Here is a 14279-nt window from a genome sequence, read left to right as displayed (position 1 = left end):
AGTTGGCCTCATATAATTGCAGAGTTCCCTTCGAGGGGCTTAGCCTCCCTCGGGGTTCACCATGCCAAGGAGGCCAGAGTGAAAAGGTCCACAGGTTCAGCTTGAAGTCAAGTCAACCAGAAATTCTGGGAAGGTCTGATGAAGCATGAGATAAGCCATTTTCCAATCCAGAAGTAGATCTGTGTGAGGAGTGGAAAGGAGAGGCTTCCATCCTGGCAATTGGAGAGGCAGAGTTCCCATACTCTGGGTGAGGGCAGAAGTGTGGGAGAGAAGGGAAAACCCCTCCACACTTCTGTTATTCTCTGCAACAAAACCCTGCACACGACCTTCGTAGAAATTATTGCAATTTAAATTAAGCTCTTTGTTATTGTTTACTTGCTTTTTTTTATCTGTCTGCCTCCCAAGATTATAAACTTGCCAAGAGTGTGAGGATCATGTTTGTCTTACAATGCACAAATTTGATTCTTAATAAGTGTTTAATAATTATTTTGTAAAATGAACAGGTGAATACGAGCCAGTGGTCAGAGGTGGGAAAAGATGCCCAAAGGTGCCCTCCAAAGAGGGAAGAAAAGAGAAAGAATCAGTGTTATTTATCATTCCAGCCCGTGGAGTGAGTGTGTGAAAGAAAGGGTGCCTTGATAATGACTGGGGTTGTGCCTGATGCTGGGATGTGTGGAAGGACCAAGCTAAGTGACAGGGAAAGGGCTTGGAATGCGGTCATCTCCCCTGTGATGGAGCTGTGTTACGTTTGGTCTTGTTATGGCAATCGGCACAACTGTGAGCTCCTCCTGGGCTCATGGACACATCTACAGAGCTCATTAAAATGCAGGTGACAGCCCCCTTTCAGGCCAGGATGAGAGTCCTGGGGACTCCAAGGAGGAGATGCTTGCTCTCAGATTTCCTGAGGGTGAGTTTTCAGGGACCTGCACAGAAGACAGGAATGCCTGGGAGAAGGGGAAGCAGTGCGGTGGGGCTTAACCCCAAGCCCTGGAGCAATCAGCCCCAGCAGCTCTGCCCTTATCTGTTGCCCTTATAGTTGAGCTTCCCATGTGAAATTTTATTTGAAGACAGTGTTCAGATACAAAACATAGTTTGCAAACCATTTGGGTAGATGTCAAGGTCTCTGAAGTGTACATTGGTCAGTTCATCTTTCAGACGTAGCAGAAGCACAATTCAAATTAGACCAGGCAGAAAAGACGGTGGATCAGAAGGACATCAGGGGTCTCACTGAGCCAGAGGAAGAAGCTCCAGGCGTCTGGGGACCCCGTAGATTGTGGTCAGGCTCCCAGAGGCACCTGCTTTCTCCTGAAGATGGCACTTGAGAAAAGTGTTGGGAGAGATCTCCACTGACCCTTTTTGTAGCAGTTCCTAACATTGGAGCCATCACCAATGGGCCCAGTGCCTTCCCCTGCAGCTGGAGAATCAGGGCTCATTACAATGGAGAAGCACATTTATGCAGAAACAGCATCTTGTCAGAATGTGGTGATGTGCTGCAGAAGTGAATACGTTTCTGGCTACCTGTCTAGGTGGACCTTGTCCAGAGAGAGGCTTTAAAGGGGCCGGACCACAGCATCCCTGAAAAGTACAACTATGTGAGAATCTTTCGTTTCTCCAGCAAACATTGAGCAAACTCCAATGCGTATCAGATACTCAGAATCAACTCTTAACTGTCTTTGTTCATGACTGAATGAGCAATGTACCAACCTCATTTTTCCTCATCTGGTTTCCATTTTCTAGTTTTTCTATTTATTTTACTATTGGCTTGTTTCTCTCTCCACATTCCACACCTTTCTCTCAGAAGCTCACAGGTCAAAAGGTTGATATTAGTTTTCTCTTGCTGCTGTAACAAATTACCACGAACTGAGTGACTGAAAACAACTCCCATTTATTATGTCCAAGTTTCCGTGGGTCAGACATCCAGGCACAGCCTGGGTCATAGCTTCTCGGTTTAGGGTCTCAGGAGGTCAAAATGAGGGTGTTGGCTGGATCATGTTCTTTTCTCAAGGTTCTGGCAAGAACCCACTTCTGTACTCACTCAGGTTTTTCCTGAATTCAGACCTCTATGGCTGTAGGCCCGAGGTCTCACTTCCTTGCTTGCCATCATCTGGGAGCCTCTGTGCTCCTCGGCCACCTGCATTCCTCGTCCCACTGCCCGTTCTGTCTTCATACCAGCAACAGTGCATAGAGTCCTCAGGTGTCAGGTCACTCACACTTCTCCTTGTGCCATGTTGCTTGGCCCCAAGACAAAGAAAGGTCTCTGTTCTTAAGGTCAGAGGTGATTGGGCGCCCCTGGACAATTCAGGGTAATAATTCCCTATTTTAAGGTCCATAGTCTCAGTTCCATCTGTAAAATCCCTTTTGCTTTGTAACCTAATGTATTAGAGTTCTCCAGAAAAACAAAACCAGCAGGAAACAGGATAGGTAGATAGATGAGGAGAGATAGATGATAGATAGATGATAGATAGATAGATGGATAGATAGATAGATAGATAGATAGATAGATGATAGATGATGGAGAGAGAGAGAGAGATTTTAAGGAATTGGCTCACATCCTTATAGAGGCTGGCAAGTCCCAAACCTGCAGAGTGAGCTGGCACTGTGCAGACAGGGAGAAAAGCTGATCTTGTAGTTCAAGTCTGAGGACCTTCTGCTGCAGAGTTCCCTCTTGCTCAAAAATCTGCTTCTAAGTGAGAGAGTGGCATGGACATATAGACACTACCAAACGTAAGGTAGATAGCTAGTGGGGAGCAGCCGCATAGCACAGAGAGATCAGCTCGGTGCTTTGTGACCACTTAGAGGGGTGGGATAGGGAGGGTGGGAGGGAGGGAGGCGCAAGAGGGAGGGAATATGGGGATATATGTATATGTATAACTGATTCACTTTGTTATAAAGCAGGAATGAACACACCATTGTAAAGCAATTATACTCCAATAAAGATGTTAAAAAAAAATCTGCTTCCTTGTTCTATTCAGACCTTCAACTGATTGGATGAGGCCCACCCACATTATGGAATGCAGTCTGCTTTGCTCAAATCCACCAATTTTAAATGTGAATCTGCAGTCTGTTATGCTAGTAATAATATAAGTGTTATAAGACTGCTTTTCTTGTTCTCATGGTTACACACATTTAGAGCACTGTGTTTCCTTTGTCCTTTCTTTTGTTAAGAAAACATAGCCTTTCTAAAAGAAAAAAGCAATCTCATTCAGATTGTCCATTAATTCTGTCAGCTCATATATTTTAGTCATTCATAAGTCTCTTCACAGAAAATGCCTTCACAGAAACACCCAGAATAACGTGACCAAATATCTGGGCACTGTGATCCAGCCAAGGTGACATATAAAATTAACCATGGTACATAACAGATTCACAGGTCCAGGGAATGTGGGTGTCAACAACAAGGTCAGACACTAACTGTATCACGTCAGACGTTAAAGGCAGGGTAGCACTTGGGACTTAGAATAACCCAACTTCCCAGGACAATGAATGGCCCACTCTGTAGTTCTATTGTTTTATTCTGACTGGTATGCTCGCCAGGACCCTCTGAAGATGGAAGGGTTGCCTTGAAGTGATGTGTCCCTGGGAGCAGTCTGGATGCCGGGGCTGCAGCTTCCTTGTCACCCTCGCACCCCCGAGGGAATGATGAAATGAAAAGGTGACAGAGGCCCCTCAGAGGCTGCGCTAAAAGGCTCCAGCAAGAAAAGGTGAGTGGGATGGGGAGAGGACAAGTTGGACGGTCCTGAAAATGAGGGTCCCCTAGCCATACCACTTCCCGATCTCCAGCTGCTCTGGCAGGTGCCCAGGGCTTCCCCAGCTTGTCCCCTCTCTGCAGACCTGTCTGCCCCTGCTCTGTGGACAGCGCTCCCTGTGGCCCGTGATACAAGGGCAACATCACTAGGCCCTGGGGCTGCCTATCTTACCCAAGATTCTTATCCTTAAAATATCCACAAAAGAGCTGCTCAATCAAAGACCCCTTACTGCTCAAGGCACCAGAATCCACTGGGACCCGCAGTCACCATCTGTTGCTCTTTTCTCTACAGTCTCCCCTTTATCATTTTCCCCTTTGATATGAAAACTACTCTTAGAAATTAGTTTTTAGTAGATACACTTAAATGATTTTATCTTAAGGGCGTACTAATCAAAGCTGTCAGAAGAGTTCCGAAACAATAAATTTGCCATTGACCCACCTGGAAGGTCTTTGCTGTGGAAGAGCCACGTCCGCTATCAGATGTCCCCACCAGACACACCTTGGGACTCTCCTGCCTGGCTCCCCTCTCACCAGTATCCTTTTCAGCTCAGACAGCAAGTTAAGCTTTATTCCTTCGCAAACAAGCTTGTCATCCCAAGTAGCAGAACCAAATGTAGTCTAACAAGTGACTTAGTTTGATTGACAGGGCTCCTGGCAACATGCCAAACTGAGTCCCATCCTGCTTCAAACATGTCCCAAAGCTGGAGACAACATAAATTAAAATAAATGATCATACACTGTCAGGCCCCAAAGAAAGATAAGGGACTTCCCAAACAACAGAAATGAAGGAGAGACGTGCAAACGTGAGGGAGGAGACCTGGCCACACCATGGAGGAACAGCAGGGAAGCACAGAGGGAACCGTGTTCAGTGACCACCTGGGACTGAAGGTACCAGGGTCTACCCAGAACCAAGAGCCCTAAAATGTAAGAAAGGTTTACCCTCCTGAATAAGAGGGAAGAAATTTGCAGCGATTTGACTGGAAAATGGGAGAAGAAACCATCAGACTGATAATCTGAGACCCCAGGGATGGCCAAACACACATGGGGTCCAAATTTACCTGCCCCGAATGGTACAGGATTGAACTCAAAACTGTCGTCATCAGATCTCGTCTCGGATAAGTGGAAATCATGGGTGTTGGGAAAAAGGTAGGTTCAAGTCCTGAATATTTTCTGTTAGCTTTTCCATCTCTGATCTTCCCTATGTTCTGCCTTGTGCCTGAGAGGGTTGGCCTGGACAACCCCTGGGATTTCCCCACCCTCCTTAACCCGCTCCCTTCCTCCAAGGAGAGTGCAAAACGGCCACACAGCACGGCTATGAGAAATCCAACAGAGATTAGCGCCAAAACAAAAAAGGGAGACATGCAGGCATGGCTGTTTGTACTACTTCCTTGGATAAATTATTTTGCTAGAGCCAAAGCTAGGGAGTCATGGAGGATGGCATAAATTTAGTGTCAGAGGAGTCATGGAGATGACAAGTCAGGACCAGTCCAGGAGGTGGCAAGGCATCTACTTCTGCAGTACCAAATGGAGCATTTTTACCGAATGCGGCCCCTGGCATCAGGTAGGCAGCCCAGTAGATGCTGAAGTGGTGAGTTCTCCCCCCACCGCCACCTTCTAATAGTCCTTTTAGGAAGGCACAGTTAGAACTGCATGCGCCTCACACCACACCTGAACAATGAATAACACTCTCCCAAGATACACGATCAAATTTCAGAGTACAGAGGTAAAGAGGAAATCCCATGAGATTGTATTCTCGTATAATGGCTTTAGACTTTTAATAGCATTATTAGAAGGAAGAAAATTATGGGGAAATGCTTTAAATATTTTTAAGTAAGACGACTTTTGTCATAGAAATCTACATACAGTGAAACTAACAAGTGTGAGGATAAAATAAAGGCATTTTCGGGAATAGAAGTTTCATCGATCCTTTCTCAGGAAGCTTCTGGAGGATGTCCTTCACCAAAACAAAGGATTAGACTCAAAAGGGAAAGATGTAAATTAGAGAAAGCAGTTGTCCCACTCAAGAAAGAAGTGAGATGACTTTCCAGGTTGTTGAAGAAGGAAGATCCTCAGATCACTGCTGATTATGGGATGTAAAGAGCAGCTGGTCCAGACTGGAGAAGGTCAGAGGACACGAGGAAGAGACCTCCCAGCAGAGTGGGGGGAGGTGGGCATGGGGAGGTGAGATAAAATTGCTGTTGAAGCTGGAGCGTATTGAGAGCCATGGGTGTTAAATTAATGATAAATGCACAGAAAATTAATCAACTAGACAACAATCAAAAACAAATATTATCATCAGATTCATAGCTAAAAACAAAGCTCTTCAGAAAAGAACATTAATTATTATATTATGAGGCTAGCTGCAAATAGTATTTACCAAATAACATAAACACGATATTTACCCAACTGATATTATATTTAATGCCTGAAGAAGTAAACTGTAATGTGTGTCACAGAGGTAGAGGGCATGGTAAAGATTCATATTATTTGCCCATTTTAGAGAGGAGGTTATTCTTCTTATTGATTAAAAATTCTATATATTCTAGTTATTAATAAAGACTTTACATATATATGCTGTCAGTCTGTCACCATCTATTGTTTTGTCTAAAGTGTCTCTCATAGATGAGAAAAGCTTTATTTTGCTATAATACTAATTGCAGCATGTATGCTACACTAAAATGTGCTCAGTACTGTTTAAATACTTTCATGTGTTGTCAGTTGAAATATATTTTTATATTGCCTATAACATAATCTCCTAAATTTTCCCATGTTTAAATGTTTACTTTTCAATGTTATTTAAGAAATCCTCTCGATTTTATTGGTCAGCTTTTGCTCTGGTAACAAACAATCCAAAAGACTCAATTGTCTGAAACATTAAAGGATGATTTATTATTGAGGTTTTAAGTTGGCAGCTGTTCAGCTGTTGTTCTTTGCTACGTGCCTGACTCATGGTGGGATCCAGGCCTGTCCGGGACTGGCTCTTCTTAGGACAGAATGGAAAAGAGCAACCTAGAGACTGTGCAAATATCCCAAAGATCTTTATAGTGTCTGCTGTGCAGCAAGCCCCTTCCTCGGTCACACTTTACTACCCAAAGCAAGTCACATAGTCAAGTCTGATGGTTCTTGGCCCGGGATGGTATGACCATGTTACAATTTTCTATCACCTCAAAGTCACAGCACACTGGCCTACAGTTTCTTCCATTACATTTTTTTCTCGATAGAGAGGCACAATATTTGTATAGTATACACATGTGTGTGTGCGTGTGTGTGTGTGTGTGTGTGGTGTGAGCATGTACTGGGAGAATATACGTGTAAATATATGTAAAGTCATTAATGTCCATTAACCAAGGCCTGGGAAATGCCCAAGCACTGTGTGGGTCCCACCTATGCCCTGTAGGATTTTATTTTGCTCCTTGTATCACAGTGGCCAAACCGGGTATAGCCCCGCAGACACTTTCAATGGAAGATATTATGGAACTTACGAACATTGGTTTTAATTATAATACAAATTGGTTAGGATTACCACACTGCCAAGATTTTCTTTACCAATCAAATAAGATCAGGCAATTCTTCACGGCTTTTTTTTTCTTTGTATGAGGGAAAGAAAGAACAGTTAATACTGAAATAGCTGGATCTCTTTGTTCCAAAAACTAAGCCATTTATCTCCCTCAAAACATTCTTAATATAGTCATTATTTTCCTAGAGGTGCTATACATGTAATAGTATCATTATATGTTCTTGTGGACCTGTTTCCCTGGGCAAAGAGAGAATCATTTGAAATGTCCTGTGTGAAGGCTTGCAAAGGGGCACGGAGAGAAACACTGTGTTCCGAGGAAGTGGTCATTGGGGCTTTCTTTGTGAAGTGTGTGCCCTTTGTCGGGACGCTTAGCCTGGTAAGAAAGCCATGGCAATTCAATCATCTCATAACAGAGTGCAATTGTGTCAGACCTATTTGGAGAATAGCTAAAGGGCATATTCTTTTTCCTGTGGACTATTGATGTTTTATTCATGAATTCCGGAGAATATATGGTTTTGTATATTAAAAAAAAGTCAGAGAACAAAGAAAAAATTAAACTACCCTAGAGTACCATGTCCTGAGTTGTGCAATCTTAGGCAATTTGTCTTTGTGGACATAAATTTTAGCTTCTTAAGGAAAAAATAATAGAATAGATATTATTTTGTCTTTAAATAACAGATATTTAAAATATTTGTTATAAGGCTTTCCTGGTGGCGCAGTGGTTGGGAGTCTGCCTGCCAATTCAGGGGATGCGGGTTCGTGCCCCGGTCCGGGAGGATCCCACATGGCGTGGAGCAGCTGGGCCCGTGAGCCGTGGCCGCTGAACCTGCACGTCCGGAGCCTGTGCTCCGCAACGGGAGAGGCCACAACAGTGAGAGGTCCGTGTACCGCAAAAAAAAAAAATATATATATATATATATATTTGTTATATTCTTCCAACTCTGCCTGCCTTGGAATCAGAAGAGGCACTTAGGCCAATCTTTGCGCTGGCTGAGCTGCTAAGAAAATCACTGGAAGTTTCCCACTCCCATCCCCTTCATTTAGAGAATGTACAGAGCAGCAGATCTGGAAGGCATTCCTGCGAGAATCAAATTATATGATGTATACATCAGTGTTAATTAAGAAACAGGGCATTTGAAAAATTAGACTTGTTCATTTCTCAATTTTGCCTATAAGGAGAAAATTGGATTAAGCCTTTGCAGATAAACATATACAAATCCAGTGATTATTTTTCCAGTCATTGCAGCCTTATCTCCATCAAATTCCAGATTTTCAAATCAGTCCATTTGGACTTTCTCTGTCTGGCTTATCTCCATAGTAACATGTATGTTTTAAAGCTCTAGACATCAGGTTGATGCACATCTGGTCTGGGTCCAGTGCCCTCTTTCCTCATCCAACACTCTCTCGTGCCTGCCAGTTCTCTAGTCATTTGTTTTCATCCTCTGTCATTTACTGAGATGGCTCAGACCCACCCTTCCTCTAAAAATGCATGCTCTTAGATTTGCTAGTGGATTGGGGATTGCCAAGGATCTGCACTTAGTATTCTTACTGTATACGCAGATATTACACTATTCTGGCTCTGTGTGCAGCAATTTGAATAGATCTTCACACAGTAGTTCACACATTTGGAAGGAAACAGTTTCTTTTGACAGAATCATTTAGTTGTTTCTTCACAGAGCCAAGACTCAGGCATCCTGTCCAGAGGGCCAGTCACTGCTTTGTGACTGCTCTGGGAAGATCTCACTTGAACTAGTTCTTCTCTTAATTAATACATCTATAAAGTTACCAAAAACACAAGATTTAGAGAACCCTACAAGGAAGATCAGACTGGCCAACTTATCCCAGGACACAAGTTTTTAAAATTCAAGTCTATTCAAAAAGTTTTGTCACCAGGGGTTGGGGAGAAAGCATGTTATTTGAAGATTATGGCTCAAAAAATAAAAGTCACAATAAAATTCTTTATATACCATTGTACGGTCAGGCCAGTCAAGACGGCTGTTTTCTTGCTCTCCATCCATCCCGTGCTCCACCAGCCCCAGCTTCACCTACACCCTACTCACGTGACTGATGTTCCTACATACTTGTCCCAGACCCCAGCTAGTGATTGTTATCAAAAAGTCAGTGAGGGGCGTGCCCCTCTGCTGGTTTCCTTGGTAACAGTGAGGCAACCTTACATAATTCCGCCATAACTGGTAACCTCCCCTTGTCCCCAGAAGCGAACCGTTCCGCCATGTCCTGGCCACCACACATGGTGGGGAGTCCCTCCAGGACCTTGCTTCAGACGTGTAAGCTCCCCCATCCATTAAACCACTGATGTCTCTGTGGCTGACTCCTGGCTGTTTCTTCGGTCTCGAAGCTGGGCAAGCACAGGCTTTGTAGCCCAACAACTATAATATCTACTTGATATCATCTCGATGCCACCATTATCACACGGTTAATGAGAGAGGGGTACTTTCTCGTTCTCTGCTTGATTGTTGAATGCTCCCTTCAGTTTGTTTTTTTCCCTTTTGTCATGAATTGTTTGTTTTAGACCACCAAGAATTACTATTGAAACACATTTGATTTTTTTCTTCTTGTTTCCTGTTCTCACTCCTCTGTCTTATCGCTATTCACTCTCAAATGTTGCTAGGGCAATGTCTGTTCCAGTCTGCCTGCCCCTAGTGACATCCAATCCACTGTATTCAAAGGATCAGGTAAGAGCTGAAAACTTTCCCCAAGCCCAAGGGAACCACAAATCTACTTTTTGTCTCCATAGACTTGACTCTTCTAGACAATTCATATTAATGTAATCACACAGTATGTGGTCTTTAGTGACTGGTTTCTTTCACTTGGCATAATGCTTTTGAGTCTGCCCATGTTGTAACATGTATTATTATTACATTTCTTTTTATTTCCAAATACTATTTCTTTGTATGGATATAACACGTTTTGTTTATCCTTTCATCAGTTCATGGACTACTGGCGTTTTGCCTATTATGAATAATAGTTCTGTGAACATTCATGTACAGGTTTTTGCATGGGCATATGTTCATTTCATTTGGGTATGTACCTAGGAGTGGAATTGCTGGGTCATATGGTAACTCTATGCTTATCATTTTGAGAAATAGCTAAATTGTATTCCAAAGTGGCTGCACAGTTTTCCGTTCCAATCAGCAATATATGTGTTCCATTTGCTGCACGTTCTCATCACCACTTGTCTTTTTCTGTCGTTTTGATTATAGCCATTCTGGGGGGATGGTGTGTAAAGTGATATCGCATTGTCGTCTTGATAGCTAATGATGATGTGATGGTAAGCATCTTTTCATGTGCTTATCGGCCATTTATATATCTCCTTTGGAGAAACGTCTACTCAGATCATTTGTCCAGTTTTTAATTCGGCCAGTTATCTTTTTACTGCTGAGCTGTAAGTGTTCCTTATATAGTCTCGATATATGTCACTAAAAAAATGACTTGTAAATAGTTTTTTCCATTCTGTGGACTGTCTTCTCACTCTCTTAATGGTGTCTTTTGAAGCAAAACAGTTTCCAATTTCGAAGTCCAATTTACGTAGTTTTTTTTTTATTGTATGTGCTTTTGCCATCATATGTAAAATATCAATGTTTAACTCAAGGTTATGGAAACTTACTCATGATTTTTTCAAGGAGTCTTGTACTTTTAGCTCTTACATTCTGGTCTTTGATACATTTTGAATTAATTTTTTTTTTTTTTGCGGAACGCGGGCCTCTCACCACTTGGCCTCTCCCGTTGTGGAGCACAGGCTCTGGATGCGCAGGCTCAGAGGCCATGGCTCACAGGCCCAGCCGCTCCGCAGCATGTGGGATCTTCCCAGACCGGGGCACGAACCCGTGTCCCCTGCATCGGCAGGCAGACTCTCAACCACTGTACCACCAGGGAAGCCCTGAATTAACTTTTATAATGGTATGAGGAAGGGATCCAAACTGATTCTTTTGCATGTGGGTATCCACTTGCCCCAGCACCATTTTTCTAAATGGCTTTATCGGGGTATAATTAATATACAAAAACTGCACATGTATACAACTTGATGAGTTTAGACATATGCATATACCTGTGAAACTATGACCTCAATCAAGGTAATAGACATATCTGTCACCCTCAAAATTGTGTCCGTTTGTGTGTGTGTGTGTGTGTGTGTGTATGTGTTGAGAACACTTACCATGAGTTCTACTCTCTTAATATTTTAGTACACCATATGGTGTTGTTGACTCTAGGCCCTATGCTGTACAACAGATCTCTGTAACTAATGTATCTTACGTGATTGAAAATTTATACAAATTGAACATCTCCCCATTTCCCCCTCCCCCCAGGTAACCACTGTTCTGTTCTATGCTTCCATGAGCTTGACTATTTTAGGTACCTCCTGTAAGTGGAATAAAGCAGCATTTGTCCTCCTGTGGCTGGCTTCTTTCACTTAGCATAATGTCCTTCAGTTTCATCAATATTTTCAAAAATGACAAGATTTCCTTCTTGTTTAAGGCAGGATAATATTCCATTGTGTGTATATACCACAACTTCAGAGTGAAACTAAAATATCTTCACCTGGCAAAAGTGGCCTCCTAGGTTTATTAAAGATTTTGTAGCCCAAGCTATGGTTTTACAAAATCTGCTCCGAAGACCATACATTCCAGATATGCCTCAAATCTTTGCCTCTTGGCTCAATCCTTGCAACGCAAGGAAGTAGAGACAGCATGTTGAATGAAAAAGAATTTTAAACTCTAATCTAACTGCTGCATTTTCAGATAAAGAAAATGAAATAATGAATGCCTGTCCCCTGTAATGTGCTAAGAACCTTTTATACATATTTTCGTTTATTCCTCACAACCACCTGCCGGGGTAAATAAAATTGTCCACATTTAAGAGATGAGTAGGGCTTAACTAATGGTCTAAAATTGCAAAGCCAGCAATGAAAGAAAACTTAACAGTCACTACATAGGTGGGGAAAGATTTTAACACATAGGCATTTGAACCACTAAATTATATTGTCTCTCCATTGAAGTCAAGAGCAGAAAGAAATATTATTGCCCAAATTAAACAGTAGGTTGGTAAAAAAATGTTGGTCCTGGAACTTGGATCTCAGGTGCTTTGCGCTTTTTCCATGACTATTGTCATGAAAATGCGTTGACTGTTGAAACTGCTGCTGTCATTGGTCTTGCGACCAACCAGTTTGCTAATTGCTCTTGTTCGTTCTGTAGTCACGTCCCGAGATAAGTGCGCACTCTTGTCAAAACGCCTTTACAAATGAACTTATATTTTTATCTTGATGTGATTTAAATCATCTTGTTGCCTAAACATAAAATTTTATTTACCATAACATAGGGAATATACCTGAGGGAGAGAGCTGCGATTTAGCTAACAGTGGCAGAAACAAGATTTTAACTCATCCAGGTTGATTTCATGGCCCGAGTGCATAAACTGGTTGCTCCCACCATCTCTATTGGGATACGTAAGAGCAAAATAACCTACTATTCCCTTAACCAGGCTCATCATCTTGTCCCCTAAAATGTTCATGCTCACCTTATATTCCTTCTTCCAGTTTCTAGGCATCATCGTCTTTCCAGTTTTCCAAACCATAAGTGCAGTTGTCATCCTGTAAGCTTATTTCTCTCTCAATCCACAAATACAATTAATCAGAAAGGCATTGATTCTTTTGCTTATTTGTCAGTAATCTCTCTGTTTCACCCCATCCTTATTTCAGTGTCCCTGGCTCTATTACCCCTCATCCCTCAGATGAACTTGTTTGATCTGGGCTGCTTTAACTGACTTCTTTATCCCTCCTTTGCATCTCTCTCCAATCCCACATCCAGCAGCTTCCTGGGCTCTCCTTCTAGGAAACACAGATGATGATCTCACCCCATCTCTAGGGATCACGGCCGAGCTTCCACTGCCCAGAAAGTGTTTCTCTAACTCACTTTAGTAAAGGACCAGTTGGTTTGTTTTGGTTTCTTAAAAATTAATTCTCAGACCAGTGTGAGGCCCTAGTCTGCCTGACCTGTTCACAGCCTAAGCCACCCGAGACTGCTCACAGCACCTACCATTTCTCTGTAACCTGACAACTCAAGTTCATTGAATATGCGCTTGAATGTCACAGCAGGGTCAAATGGCTGAGTTTCTAACATCTGCTCTCGAGGACACTGGAACTTATTTCATGGGGGCCTGGCATTGGCCTGGAGGACGCACTTTGATTAGCACTAGTTTAGGAGCTACAGCAAGAGATGATGTGAGATTTGGGTTTGAACCCTGGCTGGGCCATGGAGCAAAGGTTGGGCGAGTCACTTAACTTCTCTAAGCTTCAGTTTATGTCTCTGTGAAACAGGGATGATCTGTAGAGTTGCAGTGACAATTAGAGAGGATGAAGTTAAACCACAGTGTCTAGCACACATATTCATAGCAGCAGTTGGTATTTTCATTTCCGACTTTAATACAGACTCCTTATCATTTTCCCACCAATCCCTTCTCATCTGGCCTTTGCCTGAATTTTTAACTTACTTGTCTGGTTTTCCCTCTAGAAGCACCCCACTTGACTTTTGCCACATCTGTACCTGACACATGATAGGAGCCCAGGGATGAATGAATGAATGATTGACTAAACGAGTGAACGGACAACTCATTTGAATGGAGTAAGTTCAAAAGGTCGAATAATGATCTCTAAAGCAAAAGTGTAGCTGATTATTTAGCTTTTGCCTTACTAAAATTGCTGAGACTATGGAAGCTATTGTTTTTAATTTTCAAGTGCCTCGTGTCAGCCCACACTAGTGAGACAGGCATAGCATTTAACCAAAAGAGAGCTTCCAATTGGAATGTAATTCACAACATGTAACCTAAAAGTGGCAAACTCAAAACAAACCAGACAAGATGAGAATATGGATGTGAGCAAAGGCTTTTTTCCCTGCTTTGCATTTCTCAGTATACAAAAGTTTAAGTGAAAATAATTTCACAGGCTATTCATTTAAATGCACATACATTACTTTGCCCCAGGGCACCACTATTCTCACTATTGTA

The sequence above is a fragment of the Phocoena sinus genome, chromosome 9 (genome assembly GCF_008692025.1).
Source record: "Phocoena sinus isolate mPhoSin1 chromosome 9, mPhoSin1.pri, whole genome shotgun sequence".
NCBI classification, from domain to species: Eukaryota; Metazoa; Chordata; class Mammalia; order Artiodactyla; family Phocoenidae; genus Phocoena; species Phocoena sinus.
The sequence above is the reverse complement of the archived record's forward strand: the minus strand, read 5'-3'. Positions refer to the sequence as shown.